Source organism: Protopterus annectens, chromosome 15.part0, assembly GCF_019279795.1.
Source record: "Protopterus annectens isolate FY-2018-M chromosome 15.part0, PAN1.0, whole genome shotgun sequence".
NCBI lineage: Eukaryota > Metazoa > Chordata > Ceratodontiformes > Protopteridae > Protopterus > Protopterus annectens.
In genome coordinates this window covers 208816273-208844077 of record NC_056749.1, presented here as the reverse complement: position 1 = coordinate 208844077, position 27805 = coordinate 208816273, and positions in this window count along the sequence as shown.

The window sequence follows — 27805 nt, the reverse complement described above, 5'->3', positions numbered from 1 at the left end:
GCATCCATTACTCTATTGGTATCAAACAATTATTTAAAGAAATATTATCAGATTGCAAGTAAATAAAATGACAGCCACTGAGAGCTTAAGTAAAAGTGAATTGTCAACCATTACTCTTGGGTTACACTCACAAGAAATGTATACTAGTCTATTCTCACCAAAAAAACATAAGAAGGTGATGAACCTGAGGGGATGCACAGTGACATGCAACAGCATTACCTTCATCATCATCATCATCATGAATAATTTTTTAGACAGTAGGATCCATCCTCTATCCATGATTGGATGTCCTCCATACAGTTAGCTGAGAGTTTACTGTATATCTATCATCTGCTGCATTTAAGAATAAAATTTAGAATGTACACACAGCTTATCAATTTGTATGTCTTTGCTCCTTCCATATCTTATGTATCTATAAAATGATTTTCCATTATGCTCAATATTTTCATATAAATTTACTTCAAAATTTTCTTGATTGTGTCTCATGCTAAGCTTAGTTTGTTTGTCCACCTTGTTTATTTCAGTTTTCAAAGTAGTAGTTTGACCACTTTTCCATTTCTTATATTTTTTTGTCTCTTATCTTAATCAAGTATCTTGTTCTTATGGAAAAATATCCCCCTGAAGCTGTATGCCTAGATACTGATGTTAAACATACTTTTTATTATTTTTTTGCATTCTAACAATTGCACATTTCTTCTGCAGTTTTTCCACGGAATGCATAACTTCAGTTAGCTTTTCACAGTGACTGTTTTGCTTTCACATAATCTGTTATTAATCTTTTGTGCATTGGTTTAGATTTCAGTTTGGCAGAATTATCTAGCAACAAATTAACCTTAATAATCCCAAGATCATTGCACATCAACAGTCGTAAAACATGACATGAAGTAACATTAATTTCTTTGGGAATACAGACAGTGCCTAGTATGTTCTGTTTCCTGATATTTTTTTAGTCTGAAGCAATTGCTGTTCCTTAACATACATTATTGAGTTAATATTATTCCAGACTGTTTTTTTGGTAAATTTAAGTCCCCAGCCAATATTATTCTTCCCTCTTACCTAATATTTTTTTTAGTCTGAAGCAATTGCTGTTCTTTAACATACATTATTGAGTTAATATTATTCCAGACTGTTTTTTTTGGTAAATTTAAGTCCCCAGCCAATATTATTCTTCCCTCTTATGTTTCATTATGAAATCTTCTATGTCAACAGCACTTGACTTTTTTGGTCTATACACTCCAACACTTATATGTTCCAGGGTTGTCTTTATTGTCACAGTTACACAATATATAGTACTGGTGTTATCACTGAACATGTAATAATCACAGGTCTCATAACAATCTTTAAAACTATCATAATACCTCTACCTGATTTTTGTTAGAATGCCTGTTACAGTAAAAACATTCATACCTTGACAGAACTGGCTTCCAGTCATTGTTCTTTAACCATGTTTCACAAACAATAACATCAATCTTGGGGGGACATACATTTTTCAATTAAAAAAACTTTATTATTAATGCTCCTAGCAATAACAACCAACAGTGATGTAATCATATTTTACTATCTATGAACTGCCAAATTTCTAACCTGGTAAAAATCCTGCCATTGCAAAATATCTGCTACAAAAATTATCTTCCCTGATCTTGACAAGTTCATGCCTGTCTGAACACATGCCAGAAATTTGGCTCAGATGCTGTACACATTTCCCACATTTCCATGTTTTTAAAACAGGACATTTTTTTCATGTAGGTATTTACCCCAAAAATCTTTTCATTCACAATGATGTGTCTCTCCTTTCTATATGTGATTTGTGAAAAATATGCCCTAAAACTTGCACAAGCTAAGCTATCTGTAAATTCCCTACTAACAAAAACTCCTTGCAGATGAAAACAATTTTACTGACATGAATTAAAGCAAATCACACTTTCTTACACTAAGGCAATATATAGCCTGCCTCACATCCTCTATTTTTGCTCCTGGCAAGTATAACACTATTCGATGTTTGTTATCTGCTCTGCAATGTTACTATCAGTTCATCTAATAATTAAATATCCAGTTGCAAGAATATCTTTTTTGATGAGATCTAAGACTCTTCAACTTCTAATTCAGTAATATCTGCTCTGTCAGTTGTTACAAAGGAAGGATCTTCATCGCCATTGGTCTCATTAATCTCACTGTTTTCATTGCTCATTACATTTGCATGCATAAAGTTCTCATCCGGCTGACTTTGTACATCCACAGCTTGAGCTATGTTGTCAATGTCTGTCTTTCTACTCTTTTTTTCTTACAGTAATGTTTTTCAGTGCTTCCATATTTGGTTTTGATTTCTTTGTTTTCACCTGTCCTTTGCATCTTTTATCTACCTTTTATTTTGAAAAAAATGATGCATTTGTCTGTAGACTGAAAGTTGTCTGACAGAGCAATGTTATTTCCTGTAATCTTTTCCTGTAATCTATGTGTTACATAACAAAGTAGTGTCCTTTTTAGTATGTATTCTCTTTGCTTTACAGACATTTATCAGTTTTTTCTTCTTTATTTGTTGTGAACTTCTTCCTTTCTTTCTCTTTTACTTCTTTCTATACACTCTGAATCCTCATATTGGTGAATACTTGTATCCAGAATTCCAAAGCTGTCAGTGGCATTATCTTGTTTCATAGGGGTTGAGGGATCTTTACAGATAGTAGACACTTCCACTCCTAAATGTGTTCTATTTGTCTAACATTATTTATCTCATAAGTCTAGTCATTAATATATGTAACAACAGTTCTCCAAGCAGTGCCAATTGCACAAATGCAATTGTCATCAGTTAAGTCTAGATTCACTACTAACAATGGTAAGCAAATCATCCGACTCTTTACATGAGGAACACAGATCAGGTGTTACCTTCAAATATACATAGCATTTATTACACTGTACAAGATATTTGTGCTTTACCAAATCATTAATTGCATACTCATTTAAGGAACCCATATTCACCTGCAAAGGAACAAAAAATTCTAAAAGAAAAGACTAATCAAAGTCAGTTAGCACGGAATATAAAGAGAACTTTCAATCAACTTCTAAGAGAAAAGTCACACGAACAATATACGACTAAATATTAAAAGAAGTACAGTTGCTCTGACTATAGAAGTTGTGAAAGTCACAGAAAAGCTGGAATTCCTTTACATCACACTCAGTAATGTCACTATCACAGCCATACCTCTTTCTAACAGTAAAATTCAATAAATCACAAACCAAGACAGAATTGATAAACTCTGGATTCTCCTGTCTGCAGTCTGGGTGAATTTATAGCTGACTAGGTCCCTTAGGTTGACTAGAGTTTGCCTGTCTAAAACCTATCACTTTCTAAAAACAACAGTGAAAATTAAAGGTAAAAATGAAATATAAATCAAAGTAAATCTTCTTGTCTATAAGTTATCCCTTTCTTCCTACAAACAGTGAAAAACAATGTTAAAAAATAAAATTTGGATTCAAATAAAAGCTTATCATACAAAGCAACTGCACAGTTAATCACAAACCAAGACAGGATTACTTAGATAAGCTCAGAATTATATTGTTATAGTGTTTCTTATTGTGTGCTAATAACTTTGGAAAACAACTGTGACCACTGGCTTGGAAAATTTCAATATATATTCCCACAACAAAAAGGCAATGTTAAAGATCTTTAAATTTTTGAACAACTGCACTTGTTCACATTCTTGCAATGTAATACTTAAGATTTAGCAAACTAGTGCCCAGCAATATATAGACCGAGAACTGTCAGAGATATATAAACTGGTTTTAGAAGTGGTAGAAGCACTAGAGATCAGAAAGCCATTATCCACTGAATAATAGGAAAAAGCAAAATAATAACAGAAAAATGCTTAATTTTGCTTTATTTACTACTATGAAGAGTTTGCTTGTGTGGATCATAAGAAACTGTGACAAGATTTAAAGACATCAGGTCACATTATTTACACCTTTGGGATCTAGGAATTTGTATGCATACATGAATCAACATATATAAACAAATATGAAATTACTGATTGGCAGTAGATTGGAAAAGTAGAAAAACAAGGCTGTATATTGTCAATCTACTTAATTTATTAGCTGAATGAATCATGCAAAATGCAGGCCTACAGGAATTAGATGGTGTCAAAATTGCTGAGAGAGGTAGCAATAATCTTTGATATACAGATGATAACATTTTGATGGCTGATATTCAGGTTGAGCTGAAGAGCCTCTTGCTTACAACTCAACATTAAAATAATTAAGACTATGTCATCTAGTCCTATCAATTCATTGCAAATAAATGGGGGAAAGATAAAGGCATTGACAGATTTTATTTTCCTTAGCAAAGCAGTCTGAAGATGGTGATTGCAGGCATGAAATTACAAGATAATTCCTTCTTGAGTTGAACTGTACAGCAAATATAGATATTAAACAGCAAAGACAATGCATTGTTAAGAAACATCAGTACAGTCAAAGCTATTGCATTCATAGTAATAACATATGCCTTTGAGAGTAAGGTAGTAATAGAAAAACTAGAACCTGATGTGAGAGAGGGTGATTTTAATAATATTTTGGAAGCAAAAGAGTTATTTTAGCAACTCACATTGGCTGTGATATTTGAGCCTGGTTGAAGTAACATGATTATAAAAAATTTAAGACAATGAACTGAAAATGATGCGGTTAATTCATGTTTTATGTCATGTGTATATATATATATATATATATATATATATATACACACAAGTATGTGACTATTTATTTTATTTTGATGAAGTTCTGCTAATTCAAAGATCAAAAGCACTAAAGGTAAAATAACTTTATTGTTTCCATGGACAATTTTGTTTTTCAACTATAAGTCAATGCTTTTGAACTGTGCTGTTGAACAATTTTCAGAATTGTTAGTACAGCAAGCAGATGAACTCAGTCAATACTAAAGGAAGTAAACCTAGACTGTTCAATAGGAGGGCTGATAGTAAACTAAAGCTCAAATATTGATAATGCCAAGACATAATTTACTGCAAAAGGCATTGATCCTTGAAAAGACTGAAGTCAAAAAAAGGAGAAGCCAGCCAAAGCTAAAATGGATAGACGGTATTTCTGAAGTAAAGAATATGAATTTACAAGTATTTATAGAAAAAAAAGAGGATAGGCATGCCTGGTATGCTTAAATCCTTATGGTCAGAAAAAGTTAGAGTTGACTAAAGAAATAACAATAATGTCACTTAAAGAGCAGAAAAATTAGTTTTAACAGTTGACAAGACAGGTCTACATAGACTGAAATGTGCACATGATGCAGTGGATACAGCATCATGAGCTGTGGCATCTGGATTAGTTTTCAGAATAGAGGGTGGAATGAGAATGCTCCATGAAGACTACTGTCTATTCCACCGACTCAACAAGTTTTGTTTGCTGTTGACTTAAAAGAGAAGGCAAAACATAGTCCTCCTTCAAGTTAATTTATTTACCTCATGCCCCTCAGTTTCAAAATACATTCATTGTAAAGAAGAAAAACCTTTATAGGGCAATAATTCCTTCACACCAGTTTTAATAACAGAAACAATTCAGAAGAAAAAATGTCAAAGTATAATTTAGGTATACCAGGAAAGGACATATAAAAGCAGAAAGCTTCAAAATGACTGCTGCTGTCCTTCATCTTTCCCGTTCCCTAGTACCCAAAAAGTCAGACTTCAGAGTTATCATTCTGTCTGGCAACAGGTAAATTCAGACAAACTGATTTTATCAGCTGTTGAACAAGATTTTGAAAAAAAATTAATTCAGAGACCCAATATGCATGTACATGCACACGTGCACACACACACACACACACACACACACACACACACACACACACACACACACACACACACACACGCACACATGCACACGCACACACGCGCACACACACACACACACACACACACACACACACACACACACACACACACACACACACACACACACACACACACACAATATTTCATCAGGTATGTCTAGCCCTTCAACTCCTGACAATGAAAACAATTGAAAGGGAGTATTTTAATCAAAGATAGCAAGCTTTTTAATCTAGACTATTTCTATTTCTACTTTCAAGAACAATGACACCTCAAAATCAGTTCAAGACATATCTGATGTGATTGTGCTCATAACTGTAAAGACATTCAGAATGGTAAAGTTAAACACTTTGCTTCCTTTCATAAATCAGGCTTCTTATATGGCTTTAATTGAAAAGAAAGAATGATTGTGGCAGTCATACAGTCAGTGCTAACTCAAGTATTTCCAACACAGGACAAGTGAGTGCTGATCCTTTCAGTTCTGTTAGAATTTTCTCTACACAAAGTCTATCAAGCAGGATATTTTCTTTTTTTTTTTTTTTTAAATAATTTTTTATTGATTTTATAAAGTTGAAAAAGTACAATTCAAGTATAAATAAAAAAATAGCAACAAAATAACTATTTACAAGCTTCCACAGCAATAGAGTAATAATACAAGCCATTAATACTGTTCTAATAAATCATATAGTTTTTGCCAATGTTTTTTCTGATGAGTAATGTTTGATGTCCTTATGTTTAACATCAAGAGTTCTTTCTTACAAACACTTTTAGCTAAAATGATGAAATCATTAAAAGACAAAGCAGTTTTACATTTCCAATGTTTTGCAATTATTTTTTCTAGCCAATGATAAGACCGACCAAAGAAGAGGCAGCTGTGATCTGGGGACAACTTCTGATACTGGAGCATTGAACAATATGAGTGAATCAGATATATAACATTTATCAGTCCATAGTGTCTGGGAACATTTTTTGAATTCATTCCAAAAGGATATAACCAACTTCTAATTTAATATCATATGAGTCCAATCAGCTTGTGGAATGCAATCATATCTCCAACATTTAACTTTTTTTGTTTTATAGATTAGTCCCGATTTTGTCAGGAGTTAAAAAGTTTCTGTGAATAAATTTCCAAATATAAATTCTTCAATAAAGAGAGGATGTCAGTTTACAACTTGATTTCAAGATCAATTTCATATAATTTATCAAGAACTCAGATCCATTTATTTTTGTAGAGTAGTTCCAAAAGGATGAATTTAAATGAATACACTCGGATCTTAGAATCCTGTATATTACTGATATGTAGGATTTGTTATGAAAAGGAGTGTGATTAATATTAATCAAAAAGTATAAGATTTTAGGTATATTTGTTTTCTTGATAATTCATTATAATCTTAAATTTATCATTCACATATGCTATACAACTATGAATATTTATCTAATTATCTTTAGTTAGGGAATATTTTGAGAGAAGAATTTCAATAGTATGTAATTTATTTCCATTTAGAAATTGGTGCCAAAATAATAAATTAATTTCCTGAAATTCTGTCATCTTGTTTTTATTAAATATTTCCAAATAGCCCTTAGTGTTAGGTGTAGGAAATAATAGGAAAATTAAATCCTTAAGAATATAATTGACATCAGTAAATGATTTAAATGTATGTAGGACATAATCAACTAATGGAATTGATGATACTATTTTTTTATCATTTGTGAGGTAATATTTTAAAATCTAATAAAATGTATTAATTCCAAATACATATTGTGGTATTAGGTAATATCTATTATTTTGAATTAATTTCTCATGTATAGTTTTCTATGCAGAATGATATGAAGAGTTTAACCATAATGTTATCTCGTTTATAATAGTGGATTTTGCATATAATACAATATTAGGGAAAGCTACCCCTCCATCTTCCCAGCTTTTATAATGCCAATCAAAAGATATTCTCGGCTTATTTGGATACCATCAAAATTTTAATAGGGTTGTATTTAATTTAATTTTTTTTTTTTGTGGGTAGAAATATTAATGCTTGTATATAGAATAATATTTTTGGTAGTACAATCCTCTTAAGTAAAATAAGTCTGTCCTCCATTGTAAAATAGAATTTATTCCATTCCTCTATTAGATGTTTTTCTATATTAATTAGATTTGAATACTTGGTCTGAATTGTATTTTTTATTGAACATGTTATATCAATTCCAAGATAATTAATATGAGTATTATTCCAATTGAATTCCATGAAGCTATTTAGGAAATCTTTGATTGTTTTATTAATTAATAAAGTTCTTGTTTTGCTTTTATTAAAATTTAAACCTGAAATCTTTTCAAAATAATTAAAGGATGCAATAATTTGTGAAATAGAGGATTCTGTGTCTCCTGTTGTTATCAGAATATCATCTGCGAATAATTAAATTTTACAGCTAAACTCATCAGTTAGGAATCCTTTGAGTTTATCATTTGATCTAATAAGATTTGCAAGCAGTTCAATAGCTATAGCAAATAATAAAGGGGACAATGGACAACCTTGTTTCATACCCATTAAAGCCTTGAAGAATTTAGACCTAAAAAAACAATTTTTACAAGTGAATAAGAATTATTGTATAGTTTTGTGATGAGATTTATAAAACTTTCAGAAAAATTATATTAAGTAAGTTAAATAAGTATGACAAGCTTATGGAATCAAATGTTCTATTTAAATCTAAACTAATTATTGTAAGTTCTTTTTTCTTTTTGTTGGCTAAATCAATTCATGTATTTAACCTGATTATATTATCATGGACTTTTCCTACTCAAAATAAAACCAGTTTGGTCTTCATTAATTAATTTTGGTATTACATAATTCAGCCTTCTTATGAGGATTGACATAAATAGTTTATAATCAACATTAAGCAAGGATCTAGGTATATAGGAGGAACAGAGCTTACTATCATTATCTTTTTTAAGAATGGGAGAAATAAGGGTGTAATGCCAAGAAAGGGGGCATAATTAGAGAAGTTTTAATCTTTTGAAATACATTCTGTAAAAGTTTAATAATATCTGGCATAAGTTTATATAATTCAGGAATTAAACCATCAAGTTTTATTTGTTTTAACATTTTTAATTTGGTCTTTTATTTATTTTAATAAAATGGGTTTGTCCGTCATATTTTCTTGCTCTTTAGTTAGTTTTGTTGTATTTTATTTTTCAAAAAGATGCTTGTGGAGAAGTCATTATCTAATGTTAAGAGAGTGTTATTAATATTTTCATAGTGACATCTAAAACTTTCTAATATATCTTTTAAGTTATTTATTTCTCTATCTTTCCCTCTTTGATTTATTTTTATTTCTTTAATATAGTTGGTATTTTTTTCTTAGATCTTATGGCTAGTTTATGTAGGCTTTTGGGATTGACTGAATAGGAGCAACTTTTCAATTTTTCCATTTGTATTGAGATTATATGTTGCATTGTATCAAGATATTTTTGATTTAAAGATTTTAATTCTAGGTTAATATTTGTATCACTTGGTTTCACTTTTATTTTTAAATTATCTATTTTAGACTGCAGAGTTTTTAATTCTTTATTCCATTCCTTTCTTTTCTTAAGATACCAACTTTTAATTTTCCCATATAAATAAGCCGTTATAGAATCCCATAGTATAATGTCAGTAACTTCTCCATTATTATTTAATTCTATATATTGATTTAGTTCCTTTATAAACCATTCCTTAAAATCTTTTAACTGAGTAACGTAAGCTGGAATTGTAGTATTATTGATTAGGTTATCAGTTTTAAGGCTAATAGTAAATAAAATAGCATTATGATCAGATAATGGGCAAGATATTATTAGGACATCAATTTTAGAATATAGGCTATTAGAGGATAACACTTTATCAATAGTAGTTTGGGTACCAAAGCTATATGAATAATGTATATAATGTAGTGAATTAACAGATTTCAGTTCATATATATCATGTAAGTTTAGATCCTTAATAAAAGTTAAGTGTTTTGCTGCAGATGACAGTTTTATATTTTGTTTGTTGTTAGTATCTATTTCTGATAATACACAATTAAAATCTCCTGCTATAATTAGTTCACCTTTAAGTTGTATAATAATAGTATCTAGCAACTTTTTAACAATTTTTGCACCAATTCCTGGGATCCAATATGTATTTACTAATGTATAGTATTGTTTATTAATTTCAACAGTTATCAATGTCAGCATATCATCTTTATCGGGTCTATATTATAAGAATGAAAGTGCATATGTGCAACTACATAAAAGTTGACACAATGCACGAAAACAAAACATAGCAAATGGCCACGTAAGCAAAATTTTCCCCTAGGGGAAAAAAACGTATGCGGCCATTCACTGAAAAAAAATAATTTAACATCATAAACAGGTAGGCAGCTTATTTAACATTATAAACAGGTAGGCAGCTTTACCCCCCCCACCACCCCCAACATGGCAGGCTCTGAGTCCGCCCCCCCCAACTAAATATACCAACTCCGAGATTGCACTATAGGGAAGGAAAGGGCAACTCCGTGAAGTTGGCCAACCATCTCCTTGCCCTATGACATATTCATCGAACTGCTTAAATGCAATTCAATGAATATGTGTCAATGTTTCCGTATTCGCTTAGAAGCATTTTCGTGCTTCTAATATAGACCCATCTTTATCAGTGTATGTATGTATAAACTTAGGTTCAGGTACAGGGCGACTCCAAAGGATCATTGTGCCTCGTCTTTTTGACTTAAAATATTATCCAGCTAATATGTTATAATCTTTGAACAGTATTCTGTTTATGTTTTCTTTGATTACATGAGTTTCTTGTAGAAATATATGTGCTTTATTTAAATTCAGGTATTTATTTAAACTGCATCTTTTCAATGAATTATTAAAACCATTAATATTTAATGATAAACAGTTATATGTAGACATGTAAGAAGAAAGGAAAGGGTATTAAACATATAAGTCAAGGGCTTGTCATATAAAGAATATAGCAAACTACACTGAAGCATTGCTGTGGATAAGGGGTGGGAGGAAGGCAGAATGGTTAAGGTGTTTACCTTGCAATCCCAAGGTGCAGGGTTTGATTCTTACATGGGGTAAGTGGCTAGGCTTAAAATGGCCCACAAGGGCAATTAGCCTAGTACTAATCTATGAACCTATAAAAATGATGATATTAATAATAAACATTTAAAATTGAAACTGTTTAAACCATTAGTCATGGAATGTAACACTCCGGGTTAGAAGAATAAAACAAGCAAACCCCTCACCAACCACCCCATGTTAAAGTAATAAATAAAACCTGAATTAACCAACTCCTGCTGCTTCTTAAAAGAAATAATGACATACGAATGATAAAGACTCACTTCTTATAAACATTATCTTAACTGAATACTTATGAACAATTAACTATATTATGATTATTATAATTATAACAAAGGTTAATTGGATAACAAAGAGCTGTTTAATCTGAACTAGTTATATCAGAGTTACAAGATCTCAACTTTTATGTAATTTGAGTGCTTTGCATTGATCAAATTTTTCATTTATTATATATTCTTTTCTTTTGCTATATTTATATATGTTAAGATATAAGAAAATGACACATGAAAGGAACTATATGTGGTAGGAGATAAATGCACCCACAGTCTACCTTCAAATGTTTTCCATATAATTTAATTTAGGTGCCCATGTTTGATGTTTTATTAGAAAAATTGACATCAACCTAAAACTAATAATAATAATAATACTTTAATTAACATGAGAAAATGTGGAAAGTATATTTCCCTTAGAATTAAATGCATAAATCTATTATATTTGATTGTAAGGGTGAATAAGAATGAATTTTAAATAGCTATCGTCATGTTATAAAAATTAAACTACATTGTCGGGCATTAATGAATATTAACTTTAATTGTAAATTGAAATATGAGTCTAAGTACAGGGCAAGACACTCCCACTTCACTGGCTGAAATAGTGTGACAAAATAATTCAAAGGAAGCTTTAAATTAGGATTACAACAATTGCAGAAAGCCGTGCCCTGCCTAAATGGCCTACAATATCATCATCCGTGTTGTCTCAATATTGATAAGAAATATAGAGATTCACCAGAGGTATGTATTCCCCAAACACACTGATCCTTTATATCAAAAAAGAATTAATATGTAAAAAAAATTTTTCTAGGAGACATAGTCAAGAATAAAAAGTATACATAAATAAATAAATAGTACATTATATGACTACTGCTTGAATTCCGAAATTTAAATATGTAGTACGGGTTTCAATTCAATGCAACATTTACAGTATTGCTGTGTAACAAGATATGTTTGATCGATACATGTAATTTATTTTAGCTGCACTAGATAGAAATCTAGAAATCTTGCATGGAAATAGTAACACTTCGTTCATTCTTATACGCAACAATTGACACCCCTGTTTTATCAGCATCATCTCTGCCTACATGTATCTTTATAAAAGCCAACTAAGCTTATTTTATGTCTGCAAACTGAACAACATTAAAGTAATACAACATTTAAATTCTTTCCTCTTCTTTCAGCTTTTCCCAGTTAGGGGTCACCACAATGGAACAACTGTCTGCAGAACGATTGGCAGTGGACCTGTACTATACTGAGTTAGCAGCCCGGCACCCAACCTTCCACAGAAGGCACATATACATTCATGCTCACACCTAGGGCCAATTTAGAATGTGTCCAATCTATCTACAGTATGTATTTAAGTGTTTGGATGGAGAGCATGCTAGTTTTAAAATTTTTAAAAGAGTAAGATCAAAGAAATGTGTATTGAGTGTGGCTAATGCATTCTTTTGGAAGAATGTGCTTATGAAGACTGCTCCCTCACACCTGCACATTAATGGGGACAATCCTTACACAACATGGAGTATTGGATTATAAAGACCTTGATAATTAAGATGACAGCACCTCTGGAAACAGAGGACTAGAGCTTACTTATGTCTAATACAGCAGAATAGACAAAAATTATGGGAACTTTCATCCTGCACAAAGTTCTATACTACTACCTCTACTAAATTACAGAGTACTGCGTGTAGCCAGAAGATTTTGTTTTGCATTCACAACCTTTTATTTTAATCCCTCATTCCTGGTTTGTATTTACAAATGTACATATTTCTCCAAGATATTGCCCTGAGTGCTTAATACCCCCCCCCACACACACACACATCAGCTGTTATCCCCTAAGTATATAAACACAGGAAGTTTTCAGACAATCTGTTCTAATATGCATTTTTTGTACAGAACCATGGGCCACACAAAGTTGAACACCTGCAGAAATAATTGGGCCACCAAGAAGCAACAATAAATTCAGTTGAGTACAGAGAGTATGCCTAGGTAAACCACTGTGTGAGAAAAAATGCGAACTATTTCCATGGGATGATATAAATTAACAGGGTTCAAGTGTGAATCTGTTATCTGTCTCATAATGGATTATTTAGGTCCGGTTTAACCTATTTGATATAAGGATGCCACCTTATGAAATGCCCATATTGGGGCACCCTCCATATATACATGACATTCTTGCAGGGCAAACCATATCCACGACCAGTGCAAAGGACAGAACTTCACATTTTTTGCCAAAATAAAAGGCTATTGCTATAGCATTTAAGTTGAATATGCTGTTTTAACATTTAGGTGTTTCAAATACAAACTGTTTTATGCAGCTATTAAAGATGAGATTAGGAATATATTTTTGTTCTAAAGTCTCAGCACATTAGCCATGTTTTTTTTTTTTTTAATCACAGCACGAGTACTCAAACAGGGATTGTCCTGCGCAGAGGAACAGGTGGCAAGTCTGGTACTTAATGCTGAGCAAGATGCTGCACATTTGACAAATTAAATATGAATATTATGGCTTATGGGGTGGGGGTGGTAAACACATGACATGTTAACATTGTGTGAACCCTACTGTTTCTTTAAATAAACTCATGCGTTTACTGTCATCGAGTTGAATCTAGTGGCAGAAGTATCACCGCTTCTATCAAATCCAGATTCCTGCTTTTGACTAAAGTTTAAATAGTAGGGTGGGAAAATGATGCTAGCCAGTTCACTCCAAACAAAAACAGACTTTTTGTAAATATGACTAATCATGTACTTTAGCAAACAAGTCAGTTGAAACAAACAAACAAATGCCACTTTGAAGTACCTAGATGTAAAAAATAAACAGTTCAATCCCAATTGTAGACTTCAAGACAATCCTTAAGTCTAACACATCCTCCTTCAAATGTACACAAGAACAACACACTCCACTAATTGCAACTGGCGTTAAATAACATAGAAAAGAGAGATAGTCAGTGGGAGGGGGAAATAAGCATTAAATTCAAAATAATGCTAACACAGCTAAATTAGATATGTTCATTATTGCTATTATTAATCAATATAGAACAAACATTCACCTCTATTATAATGTAACCAATGTAATCAAAAATATAGTTCTCAACTTTAAACATATGTCAATGCTATCCTTAGATTGTGACTACTTAAATGAATAATTGTGAGAGTAAGATAATACTATTATATATATATATATATATATATATATATATATATATATATATATATATATATATATGATCATGACTGTAATCTAATAACATTTAGTATATTTTCATCATGTATGTTATTAGGGTATTTAAAACAGGGAGTAGAGAGAGAGAGAGAGAGAGAGAGAGAGAAAAGAGAAATAATAACATTAATTGAAAACTTTTACCTTGTATCTTGTTGTTATGATAGTTGTAATGTATCCTATATTGAATGCTAGATAAATAACAGCCAAACAGAGAAAACAAAGATAACAATGTATAACTTTACTTGTCTTTCATTTTTTTACAGTTTTTATCTTTTGTTGTCCAACTGTTTTAGATACCTGTCTCTTTAGACTGGAATTTGCCCAATTCATATCTTCAATTTCGTCAGATATTTTATTTTTCGTAATGTATTCCACAGCTTCTAGAAGGGTGTTGAACATTTTTTGACCATCTGGAAGAAAGATCCATAGTTTTGCATGAAAAACAAGTTGAGCTTTTATGACCATTTTCTTCAGGCTTTTGATAAATGGCACAGTTCTTTTCTTCTGGTCATAACTAGCAATGTGTAGTCATTGTCAAATCTGATGACATTGTCTTTTAGTTTAATTGCTGTATTAGACCAAGCTGACTTCAGTATTAAACCTTTGTCCTGGCTCAATAAAAACAATAATGGATCTAGGTATAGGATGGTTCTTTTTTCAAGAGGATGCTGAAAGGGACCTGTGAGCTCTCTTGATGCCAAATGAGAGAGCTTCTGGTAAATTGAAAGCTTTAGGCAGCCAGTTGTTTAAAAAATGTATCAGATTGTCCCCTTCTTCTTTCTCTGGGATTCCATAGATTCTATTTATTTCTACGAGACCTACTTTCCAAATCTTCTATTTTTTTCTAGCAACAAAATGTTTTGTTTTAGTAGAAATTCTGTGTGGCTTTCAGTTTCCGTCAGTCTTCCATCTATGTCTGTCACTGCATCTTCAATTGAAGAAATTTGAGTAGACTGCTCTTTTAACACTTCATTTAGAAAATCCATTTTTTTATAGTCCTCTTTTATATAATCCCTTTTTGTTTCTAATTTATCCAGTTTGATAGAAAGTTCTTAAATACTCCTAATAATAGACTGAAGTTCCTTTTTAAAAGAGTTTTCTTGTGAGTTCACTTTTGAGTGACTCATGGTAGATGAACAGTTAAAAAGTACCCTGACAGGAAAAATTAAAATGCTGTTTCCAAATTCAATTTTTTTCTTTCAGAAAAATATTAGTAGCAGTTTAAAGAAACTATTTCTGTTAAAAAAAATTGGTATTCTATTAAGTTAAAATAATAAAATCCTGTCAGAAAAAAATAAGAAGAAGAGCAAAAGCTTTGAGCTGCTAGTTAACCACATTCTTGCCCCCAGGATATGAAGCAGGATATGTTCTGATAGCAATGGGATATCTGTCTTCCACTCCTATTTCAAAATATAAGTAAACCACATCAACAATTCATACACATTAGCCATCACTTAACAGATCCATGGGACATGATGTTTCATATCCCATAAGCACAAAAAGAGAATTTAAAAGGTGGACATTTATGTGGAATATATTCACAAAGGAATAACATTACTTCCAATGTACAAAGTACAAATTATGACTACCAATTATTTAGAAAATACTTGAGGAACCTACTTCAACAGTTTACCAATCCAGGGCAGCTAGTTTCAGCTAGATAAGTCACACCACATCAAATCAAAGGAATTGAAGTCAGTATAAAAAGCCCTGACAACTTTTCAGGACAACTGTCAGCAAGGTGATGTTTAAATCAAGAAATGTGATACTACAGTGATATGACATCCAACAAGGAAGGAGGAAATATTTTTTTCAGTGTTGTAAAGAGACAATTCACACTTTCGAATAGATCCTATAACACAAATCACATATCACAAATATGGAGTCTTCTAAAATGGGATGCATGTACCACTTACCATTTCAATCAGTTCAAAGCTTTCTGCTACTGCATGTATAAGAGACAATTTGAAACAGAGATTTTTTTTCCCTTTCAGATGTGTTAGTTTAGATGTAATTTTTTTTCCTTTCTCTTATTTCCAGAAGATCTTATCAAAACAAAACACATCTTACCTAATGTAAACAACTCTTTCTTGACCAAGGCAGCCATGATATTCATTGCTAATGAGCCTATTTTTTTTTTTCTTTTACCATGGCCAGTACCTCTATACAAATATTTGCTGAACCAAACAGAGGGTAAAGGATTACATGCCAATCTGAAAAAAACTCTGAATCTTTCAGCATGGAGGAACACATTTTAATACACAATAGTAACTCCTTTTTGACACCAGTCTTAATTGTTTTAAGGGAAATGAAAAGGCTCAATACCAGAAAAAATATGCAGAAGTAGGACAGATTGGTTTCCTGTACTTTCCCATAAGGTCGTGATCCTATACACCACAGCTTCTAGACTCTCTGGCTGTTAGGACAGAGGGTTAAGGCTATGAGATGTTAATAAGCTACATCCTGTAGTACAAGGTTTAATTCTCGCAGCTTTTATTTGACCTTGAGCAAGTTACTTAACTATACAGTGTTTTGGAGCAATGCAGAATTAATTTGGGCTAGGCTCCTTAATAGTCTTATAGACTGTATTTTATTTATTTATTTATTTAACATTTGTTGACTGGAAAGTCTGACTAGGACAGCGCCTATTTTCAGCAGAAGCATGGGGAGACACACTCCAGACACATATCTTTGGAAATGTGGGAGGAAACCAGAGTACCCAGAGGACACCCACATGAATGCAAGGAGAACATGCAGACTCCGCACAGAAGGCACCCCAACCAAGAACTGAACTGGAGAACTTCTTGCTGTGAGGTAATAATGTTAACTGCTACACCACTGCACTGCCCAGCATGCCTAGTAACTGTTTACTTATGAATGCATTTGATTTTAATTAGGTGTAGTTATCAATTAAGTTTATATATTAATCTTACTGGCACATGTCCCTTCTTTTAACAAAGGGGTTCTTCACTTAATACCACCAAGAAAATATATCTAGTCTCCTTGGGATTTGGACATTTTGCTGGGAAAATTAACATTAGCTTGCTTTGAGTCAGCAGATTAAAAGAATAAAAAATTCTAATTTATACAAACTTATTTTTTCTATCCAAACCCAAAATGATCAAATGTTTTCAAACTTCTGGAAAGACCAAGACCCTCCCATTACCTCTAACCAAATCTCCCAAGCTATTCAACTCTCCTTGAAACTTAATCCCCTTAAAAAAACTTAACTATACCCAACTTATGATCTTAAACAATGCATACCTCACCCCTGCCATACTTTCTAAAATCTATCCCTCCTCCTGTCCCCTCTGTCCCCATTGTACCAATCACAACACTGCCCTCCTCCATATTTTTTGGACCTGCAAATGCTCTTATAGACTCTGGTACTCACTTAGGGTACAATTGGAAAAAAGGGATATGAAAAAACAACTTTGTCCTAGAAATTCTCAGTATTACATATCCCCTCTACAAGACTATCCAAACTTCATACTCGTATTTTAATAACACTATTTTCCCTTGTAAAACTTTATATCACCCTTAACTAGAAGGATAGATCTCTACTCACTTGGGATAGATTTAAACAACTTGCTACCAAACACTTACTTGCCCACAAATATCTGAAATAGATCCAAAGACTTTGTACACACTTTACTGAATATTGGGATATGTTATTTGATATCCCTCTAGCTTAATCTATGTTAATTTATCTATTTTGTTGGACAGAAGGCGTATCTGTAAATAGTTATTTGTTGTATATAAGTCTATAATGCTTTAAATTTTTTGGTTGTGCATTGTCCGTTACCATTTTGTATTGCATTATTAAAAATTGTTAACAAAAAGATTTTAAAAAAGAATAAACATTTTTCTCAAGGATAGCACCTTTTCAGTTGTTATTAGGCCAAGCAGAATGATTTTATAGATAGAATCATTGTTTATTCATTTTTAGCTTGATACTGAAAAGCTTGCTGTTTTCTCATTTTTGAAAGATAAACTATTATCCCATAATATAGCTGCTGATACATATTTGTTCTTATTGAAATTAAAACCTAAAAATCAGTTTTTTTTTACTCACCTTATTGGCCTATCGTGATTCTTCACAGAAAGATGATAAGACGTATGGAAAAATGCTGTGTTTTTCCCCGTTTAATAAACTTTTTTTTATACAGAATTTATAATTTTCTTTAGTGCCTATTAAACTCCAACTAAAAATGTATTTTACCCAGGTTTCCTTTCTACCTGTTCAGTATGCACTAATTCAAATCTGAACATATTGCGTACATTTTGACAGTATCCCCAGTGAAGAAATTATGGTCTTGCGTTAATGGAAAACTATACCACTTCATTAGTGTACATTTTGTACTGACAGCCATGCATAGTAACATTTGGGTTGAATTTTATAAGCAACGATAAGGCATTTTAATTTATAGTACCAAGTGTTTCAGTAAAGTTGTATATAACGACGGTATACATTCACTTAGTCATCCGTTACTTTGTCGACGTACCAAATGTTGAAAGCAGTGCAGCAGGTTCTCATAGTTGTGAACAGGAGATAGTCAAAACACACAATATCCCCCCTTTTTTGCCCCATGGTAGTGCTTGTTTAGGTGGTAGAGCAGTCTGAAATGTCGCATTCGGTGTTTTGTACGACATTCCAACCGTTCGCCACTTTCCAATTCAACATTCTGTTTCGGCGTTACACCCGTTCAGGGTTGGTGTGGATGCTCAAATGAATATATACCTACAACAACTTTTGATATTCCTTCTACAACCTGCATTTAATGCATTCCACAAGATTTTCTTCCTCTATAAGCTAGTATTTAAATGCATTCAAGCTGCCTCATAAGTTTAAGAAAAAAATGACTCACTGAGTAAAAAACATACTGTAGAAGCTTACAAAAGATTATCCTGGACCTATCCTAACTTGAAGTGTGGCACAGTGTGACAGTGGATAGCATTGTGACCACACTGCAGGAGGTTCCACTGTTTGATTCTCAGCTGGGGTGTCTTCTGTGCCGAGTCTGCATGTACTCCCTGTGTTCACATAGGTTTCCTCCAAGTTCTCTGTTTTTTTTTCTCACATTCAAAAGACATGCAGCAGGTAGACTGGACACTCTAAACTGGCCAAAGGTATGAGTGTGTGTGTGTGTGTGTGTGTGTGTGTGTGTGTGTGTGTGTGTGTGTGTGTGTGTGTGTGTGTGTGTGTGTGTGTGTGTGTGTGTGTGTGTGTGTGTGTGTGTGTGTGTGTGTGTGTGTGTGTGGTATGGAACAACAACCACAGCAGAGCTAGCCACCCAGTGGTGTGAACCTTGGCTCTAGATGATTGTCATTCTTGAAGTGACACCCCAACCCCGATGTGCAGAAATGGGAAAAAGGTCGATGGATGGATGGATAAAAACTTGGACCTGTGCTTTTATATTATTTTCAATTATTGTATGTTTTTAATACTTGAAGTTGTTTACTTTGGTTCTTTTACTTCTAGATAGCTAGTATAAATGTTCCCTATATATAAGTACTTCAAAAACAAGATAGCAAACTTATCTTGTTTACCTTCTTTAACAGAGAACAGAATGACAGCAAATCAAGGCTCCACAGAAAAGCAGCAAGAAAGACTGAATGTTAAAAACTACTAGCAGCTGAGATATTTCATTGTTTATAACAAGGATATAAAGATTTACAGAAAAAGTAATTTGTTCAAGAAATGTCTTGAAAGATATCTCGAGATCCACTACAAGAAGTTGACACAGCCTGCCAACAACAAATCATCAAACACTACTAAAACTGCGATTGACATCAGCCCTCTCACATCCCCACATTGACTCAACACCCTTTTATTTGTATATTCTAACTCTATAGTCACACGTCAGTAGTGAAAAAGATAAATGCCCTGCATTTGTGAAACCTTGGATGTCATAGCAGTGACCTTCCAGAACAGCTGATTAATGCAAAAACTTTTTCAGGAGATGTAATCAGAGAGATTGCATTCCATCAATTACCATTTGATGAATAGTAGATATACTATCATGGAAAGTATAAGAGTATCACCAGAGACATTTCCAAAAGCAGCAGGCAGTGTAGAACAACTTCATAGACTGAAATAAGTATATAACACGTACTCTACTTATTGTTGTTGTATCTTTTGGCTTTTCCCGGTTAGGGGTTGCCACAGCGGAACTCCAGTCCACTAAATATATGAAATATGATAGAGTAATATGAAAGTCAGCAAGTTATTCAGACCTCTGCAAAGACTGAAATTTTTTTAAATGTATTTTGATAAAAATGTTGCGAATTAGTTTACTAAAATGAAATGCTTTGGCTTTGCTTAGGTATAATAAATGAAAATGCAAGAAAATGGTGAATACTGAAAATGTTCTTGCAGAATGAAACAGTCATGCTGCGGCAATATGTTGAAATGCATAGTTCAGAGTGCTGAAATTATATTATGTACAGTGATGTAAATGATTTGCATAATTAAATGCATTTCCTGAAAATGTTACCTCCTGAAGGATAGGAAACTTATTTTAAAAGAGGATAATGTATTTCAGAAGGTGACACATTATTGTTATGTGTTCAGTATAGAATATGAATCAGATAGTCTGATTTCATATATTGTAAAACAGTCTGAAATGCATGCTGATGAGGCTGTCAGCAAGTATCATGTCTCTGTGTCATTATTTCAGTTATCTTGATATACTAACTGTTCCAAAAATTAATACAGTAGAAATGCACATTATACACAAAGCAATAATGAGCAAACTATTGAAACCTTTACAACTAAATATAACTATTTAAACCTTGAGGATTACAAACATTATAATGAGAAGATGCAATGTTGACCCATATGACTGTTATGCAGATAAGTGGTCAACCACCTTAATGTGGAATGTATACATTTAACTGTTCAGATAGTATAGAAGGATAGTATTCTTAACTGCACCATAAGTAAATGACAGATCACAAAATTTACTCTTACAGAATAACCTTGATGCTATTGAGCAAATAAAAGTTGGGGAAAGGTTAATAGGCTTAGCTTTTCTTAATTAAATACATGAAAGTGATGCTAGGAGTTTATGAATATAATTAGTTCACTTGCATAACACATGTGTATGTGTGTTTATACACATATGTATATATATATATATATATATATATATGTGTGTGTGTGTGTGTGTGTGTGTGTGTGTATATATATATATATATATATATATATATATATATATATATATACATACATATATATATATATATATATATATATATATATATATATACATACACATGCACAAAACATTTTTACCTGTAACATACGAGCATTTAGGTATTCGTATGTGTGTGTATACACATATGTGTATGTATATATATATATATATATATATATATATATATATATATATATATATATATATATACACACACACACACACACACACACACACACACAAAATATTTTTACCTCTAACATACCAGAATTTAGGTATTGCTATCTTTATCATGCAAGTAAAATCTCTTTTTAAATTTATTTGACAGGGTCCCACCAACACAATGAACTTCAAGCATCTCTCTGTGACATCCAGTTGACACACTCATTTCTCCCAGATGTGAAAGCTTGCTACCTATTCATTTTCATTGAAAGTGGGGCTAGTGGCCAAGACTAGTTCCATCATCCCCTGGGTTAGGTGGAAATTTTTATTTTTTATGCCATGTATCATAGTCACTGCTGAGCCTCGAGACACACTGCTTAATGTTGGGTTGCCTTCAGAAGAAGGTGTTTTTCTAAGTCTGAAGCACACAACCTGGCAAGCAAACCAGAAAGAGGCAACTGTTGAAGGAAATTAATATGAAGCAGCTGTCCCTAGAAATATACCATGGCCCTGCTTCTCAAAAGACTTAGATTGCTGGCCTCCAGCTTTAGAGAGGGTTCTGAAGATGTCTCCAGCTACATGTAAAGATGATGACAGCTGAGAAAAGGAAAGGAGCTGTTGTCTTGCAAAGGAGAAATGAAGGGAATTCCTCCTACCTGCATGAAAAAGTCTGTGGAAGGAGGAAACATATCTATGTGTACTGTTCAATTTCTGATCAGTTTTGTGGGGGGTGGGGGTGTATGTAATGGAATACTATTGGTTAAAAAGACCAGTGCCATAATTCAAGTGAATTTTCTATTCTGTTATTTCAAGAAAATATTTATGTTATTGGAACAAATCAAGGGAAAACCAACAGCACATAAAATAAAATAAACAAGTAAAATAAAATAATGATGCTGTACAGGTGGTTGAAAAAATTTTATTAAAATAAAAATACAAGGTAAGTGCTTTCATAGAAAAATCTACTTCTTCAGACCATAAATAAAAACTAAAACATATCTAAATAGATACAAAACTGATAAGATCCATTAACCAATGAAACAGCAAGTACAAATCACAAGGTATTACAATATAAAAAACGTATTAATCCTTCCTTTTCTTTAATTTAGGTTTTTAAAGAGACTGTATCATTCAGGCCTCATTCCTTGTCAGCTTGTAAGTGCGAGTTCCAAAATAGCTCCCTATGTATAGTCTCACTACAGATATCTCCAAGTCTGCCATTGTCTTTAAACAGAATGATGAATCCGTATCTATATGACCTGCTGATAAGGGAGGCAGTTTGGTAATAATGGACAGTATTTTTTATAAAGAAGCTATTTTTAAACATTTGAGTGAATGTTTTAGTTTTTATTTATGGTCTGAAGAAGTAGATTTTTCTAAGAAAATGCTTACCATGTATTTTCATATTAATAACATTTTGTCGACTGCCTATACAACATCATTATTTTATTTTACTTGTAAAATATTTATGTTCTTTACTGTAAATAAACCTTACCTTAAAACTGAAATCAGGTTACAAAGACTGAGTTATCAGTGAAGCACAACAAATTGTCACTTGGTGAAGAACGTAGGCAGAAAAAAACATTTTTGTTATAAACTGTGAATTTTCAAAGTAATCTACCCAAGTTGCTCCTTTCACTCAGACAGAATGCAAGTCTACTTGCTTGATTGAACATCTATATCTTAAAGTGGTAACTTGATGTGGATGATTGGCTTGCCTCTACTTGTATGAAACTTAAGCAAGGTAAACAGTATATGAAGGGGTTCTGAAGATGAGTCTCCAGCTGCATGTAAAGGATGAACTATTAAAAACTACTAAAACCCATTTTACCCAGGAGGGGATTTGCTCTGGCAAATGGGATCCCTCTGCCAGTAAGGAGTGTTGCTTTGAAAATAAATTTTCCTATGGTGAAATTTTCTTTGAATCAAAAAACTCAAATGTACTGAAAATGTAACTGCTGTATTTTATTCAAATAATAAATAAATACATAAATAAATAAACAAATAATAACTGTGGTTCTAATGAAACTAATATGGCCTTACTGAATTCATCTGCTGCTCTCCAAGAAAAAGGTGCAGCTTTCTTTTTTGTTTAATATTAATTACTGAGATTTTGATTGGTTAAAGTTAACCAGAAAATAATATAATCAGTAATATAAATTGACTTCTATTAAAATTTCTCTGGTCTCCCTATAAAAACAGAATAGCTTATCAACATTATATCAGACTTTGGGATTAAAGAGGAATTAATTTTCCTGATATTAATACCTATATTAAAGCCTCAGTCTTTAAAACTATTTTCAACTGGGTTGATATAAATTATACTACTAAATGGAAATCTTTACATCTAGCAATTATACAAAATGATAACCTTCCTAGATATTTATCTTTAAATAATCAAACTAACATTTTTGGTGCTTTCTTTGTTACATTATTAAATATAACATCTCTTCACCTACAATATTTTAGTTTTACAAATTCTATAATCAATCCCTTCAAAACATTTATTCTTTCAAATCTTGGTACCAAAATTTGGTTTGAAACTTTAACTCCCTTTAGTATTACAAAAAAAAATGGTAGTCATAACAACATCATCACTTCATGATAAATAAAAAATGTTTGTGGAAATGCTTTCAAGAGCTTAAGCACATCAACTTATAGAATAAATTGATTTAAAATGCCTGTGTCAAACATATACCGTAGCTCATTTAGCTCCCTAGTGAGGACTGACACCACTCTGTCCTCTCTTCCTGTACCTTGGCTCTCCCCATTGCTCCTAACATAGCCTGCCAGTGTTAAGGAAGATCAGGAAGCTCAGGTTCTACCTGGGCATTTAATTGAAGAAAGTACATTCTACCCAGCTGAATATATACTGAAGCTTTCAGCTGTCTCTTCACTATCTGTTTTAATGGCATGCTCTCCCTGCTTGGTCAGTCTCCTACTAGGCCCCCTCACCCTCCCTCTCCCTACTCCAGCACTACAACTCTAGATGAAGATCCTGATTTTAGGGCCAGCTAACCTTTAGCTACTACTACTGGCTTGTGTTCTCTCTCACTTAATTTAGCCAGCAGTTAACCTATGCATTCTATGGCATAGCTCTGTCTCAAAATTACTTCCTATCTGGCTGTCACCAAATGAAAGACACCTACCTGGACTGACACTGTGTGCAGGATCCACAGCCATAACCATTAAGCTTACTAATACTAGTAAAACAACTTCTTTGTTGGTTATTGATTGATTGTTTTTTTTTTTTTTTTGTTGCTGCAGTCTGTCTTGACCTGGTTTCTCCTTATGTTTGTATTACCACAAGCTTTGTAACTCTCTCGTGCTTTTCACCTGAGACCTTCCCTATTCTACTTGTGGAAGCTAGGTTACAAATATAGGTCACCCAAACGCCACCATTTTCAAACATATAGTGTCCCATAGCTCATCTTATCTTGCTAGTGAGGAGTGCCACCACTGTAAGTGTCATATCTTTTATTATTTGGCTCACATGTACTACAATTATTAGGTTTTGCTGACCTGTTTGATAACTATATTTTGTTGTTAATTTTCTCTGTGAGCAAGTACAGTAGGGCAGTGTCCTGGATTTGTTCTTCTCTTGTGGCTCATACACGCAATTCTTATATCTCATAGAGAAAAGCAGCTGTTGAGTATAACAAATCATAAGTGTAGGCACTCTATTGTTTGCTTGTTTTATGTCATTCAGGTTATTTAAGTACGTAAGAGCTCAAACATTAATCTCTTATCTAATTTGTATTGACTAAGGCTAACTAGAGATTAATTTATTTTGGCTGTGCTGATTGATGTTTTTCCTATGAAAGGAATGTTTGTCCTATGTGTACAGTATTGAACTGCTACCATATTTTTGTTTAACGTTGTGGCTATAATATTCATTACTATTGCTACATCTTATAACTGTTGCTGCTACATTATAACTTTGTATTCTGTTACAGTCCATGTTCTGTTGTTGTTATATGAAACTTGTACTGCTGCACCATTTTTGAACAGTGATATAGCTCCTACATTGAATTAAGTAAAGCATATTGTCTCTATTGTAGTGCTAACCTTTTCTTTTTTCTTTCTTTTTCACATTCTTTCAGCTGTCCTCTCTTCTTGTACCTTGACTCTCCCCTCTGCTTTTAACATAGCCTGCCAGTGTTAACCAAGATCGGGAATCTCGAGTTCTAACTGGATACTTAACTGAAGAAAGTACATTCTACCCAGCTGAATATGTACTGAAGCTTTCGGCTGTCTCTTCACTATCTGCTTTAATGGTGTGCACTCCCTGCTTAGTTAGTCTGCTACTAGGCCCTCTCCTCCTCCCTCTTCCTGCTCAGCACTACAGCTCTGGAGGAATATCCTGATTTTCTGGCCAGCTAACCTTGAGCTACTACTACCGGCTTGTGTTCTTTCTCACTTAATTTGGCCAGCAGTTAACTTCTGCATTCTATGTCAGAGATCTCACACTTACTTCCTTGCTGGCTGTCACCAAGTGCAGGACACCTACCTGGATTCACTCTGTGCACAGGATTCATTGAAATAACCATTAAGCTTACTAATACTAGCTAAAATAACTTTTTGTTGGTTACTGATTAATTGTTTTTTGTTGCCATGGTCTGCCTCTTGACATGAATCTTCCCACTCCGTTCTCCCTCTGCTATGCCCTGGGCTCACTCTGCTCCCCTACCCTACCCCCATTCCCACCTACCCCCTATATCCTTTAATTTATACCTAACTTCTCCTTTTCCTCTCCCCTCCAATTCCTCCCCTTCCTGTCCTCTGACCCAGTCCAGTTACTTACACCTCCCATCTAGATATTTACCAAGTCTGTACTGACTAACTAATTCACCTATTCCCTCACCTTCTACTTCAGTCATCCATCATTCCTCTCTATTTACTTTGAAACTTTTAATAATATATGTATAACAATTTACTTCCTTCTTTCTTGCTTACTACTACATAACTATCTCATTGACCTAACCAACATAATTCTAACTCACCTCTACATGCCTCCTTTACTTCTACTTTTCCTTCTTACCTCTTATAACATCCAGATAACACCTGAACATTTATCTCCAACACCCACTCACCCAAATTCCTTTTCATATCTTCTTCACTCATTTGAAATCTCCCCTTCCATCTTTCCTACAAATACTCTCCTTCCCAAAATCAACATTATCTCTTTCCCCATAAACTCTCCATAAAGTAAAATAAACTTTATCTTCTACTACCCTAATCTCTATATTATAAACACCATCCCTAAAAGTCTAGTACTATCAGATGATATTCATCCAAATCCAGGCCAAACTTTCTTGTCACTGTCGACAATTCAGCTGACCCTGTCACTGGATGCCTTACTGTCCCCCCCAAAATAATATATATATATATCTTTTTACTTAATGAATATTAGAAGTGTGCTAAATAAAGTTAGTGAATTCCATGCCCAGATGTCAACTCACTCCCCAGATATTAATACCCTCACTGAAATATGGCTAAAACCTCCAAACTCTGATAAAGACTTTCTCTTTCCAGGGTATACTATACTTTGACTAGACCATAAAATAAAAAAGGTGGAGGAGTAGCCATTATCTACTCAAACCATCTCACATTCACATCACTAGATAACCCAACCACATCCTTTCTACCTGCTGAACTCCTAATTGCCAACCTTAAACTTAACAATCATATTACTATTACTGAAGCTGCCATTTATATACCACCTAGTGACAATATTCTCTCCTGGCTTACTCAACACATACATAATTAAACCATTATCCTAAGGGATTTCAATATAAATTGGCTATTACTCTACTCACATAACTCCTCCTTATGTATCAACATGCATGGCTATACTCAATTTATCTCTACCCCCACCCATGCTAATAAATCTCACAACTCTGACTCACTTATTGATTGGATATTAGTCTCAGATCCACATAAATATCACAACGCTGAAACTTTGTCTGACTCTCTAACTGATCACTCTTCAGTTAAAGTTCTAAGATTCTCTCCACATTTCTCCAGACCACATAGATACA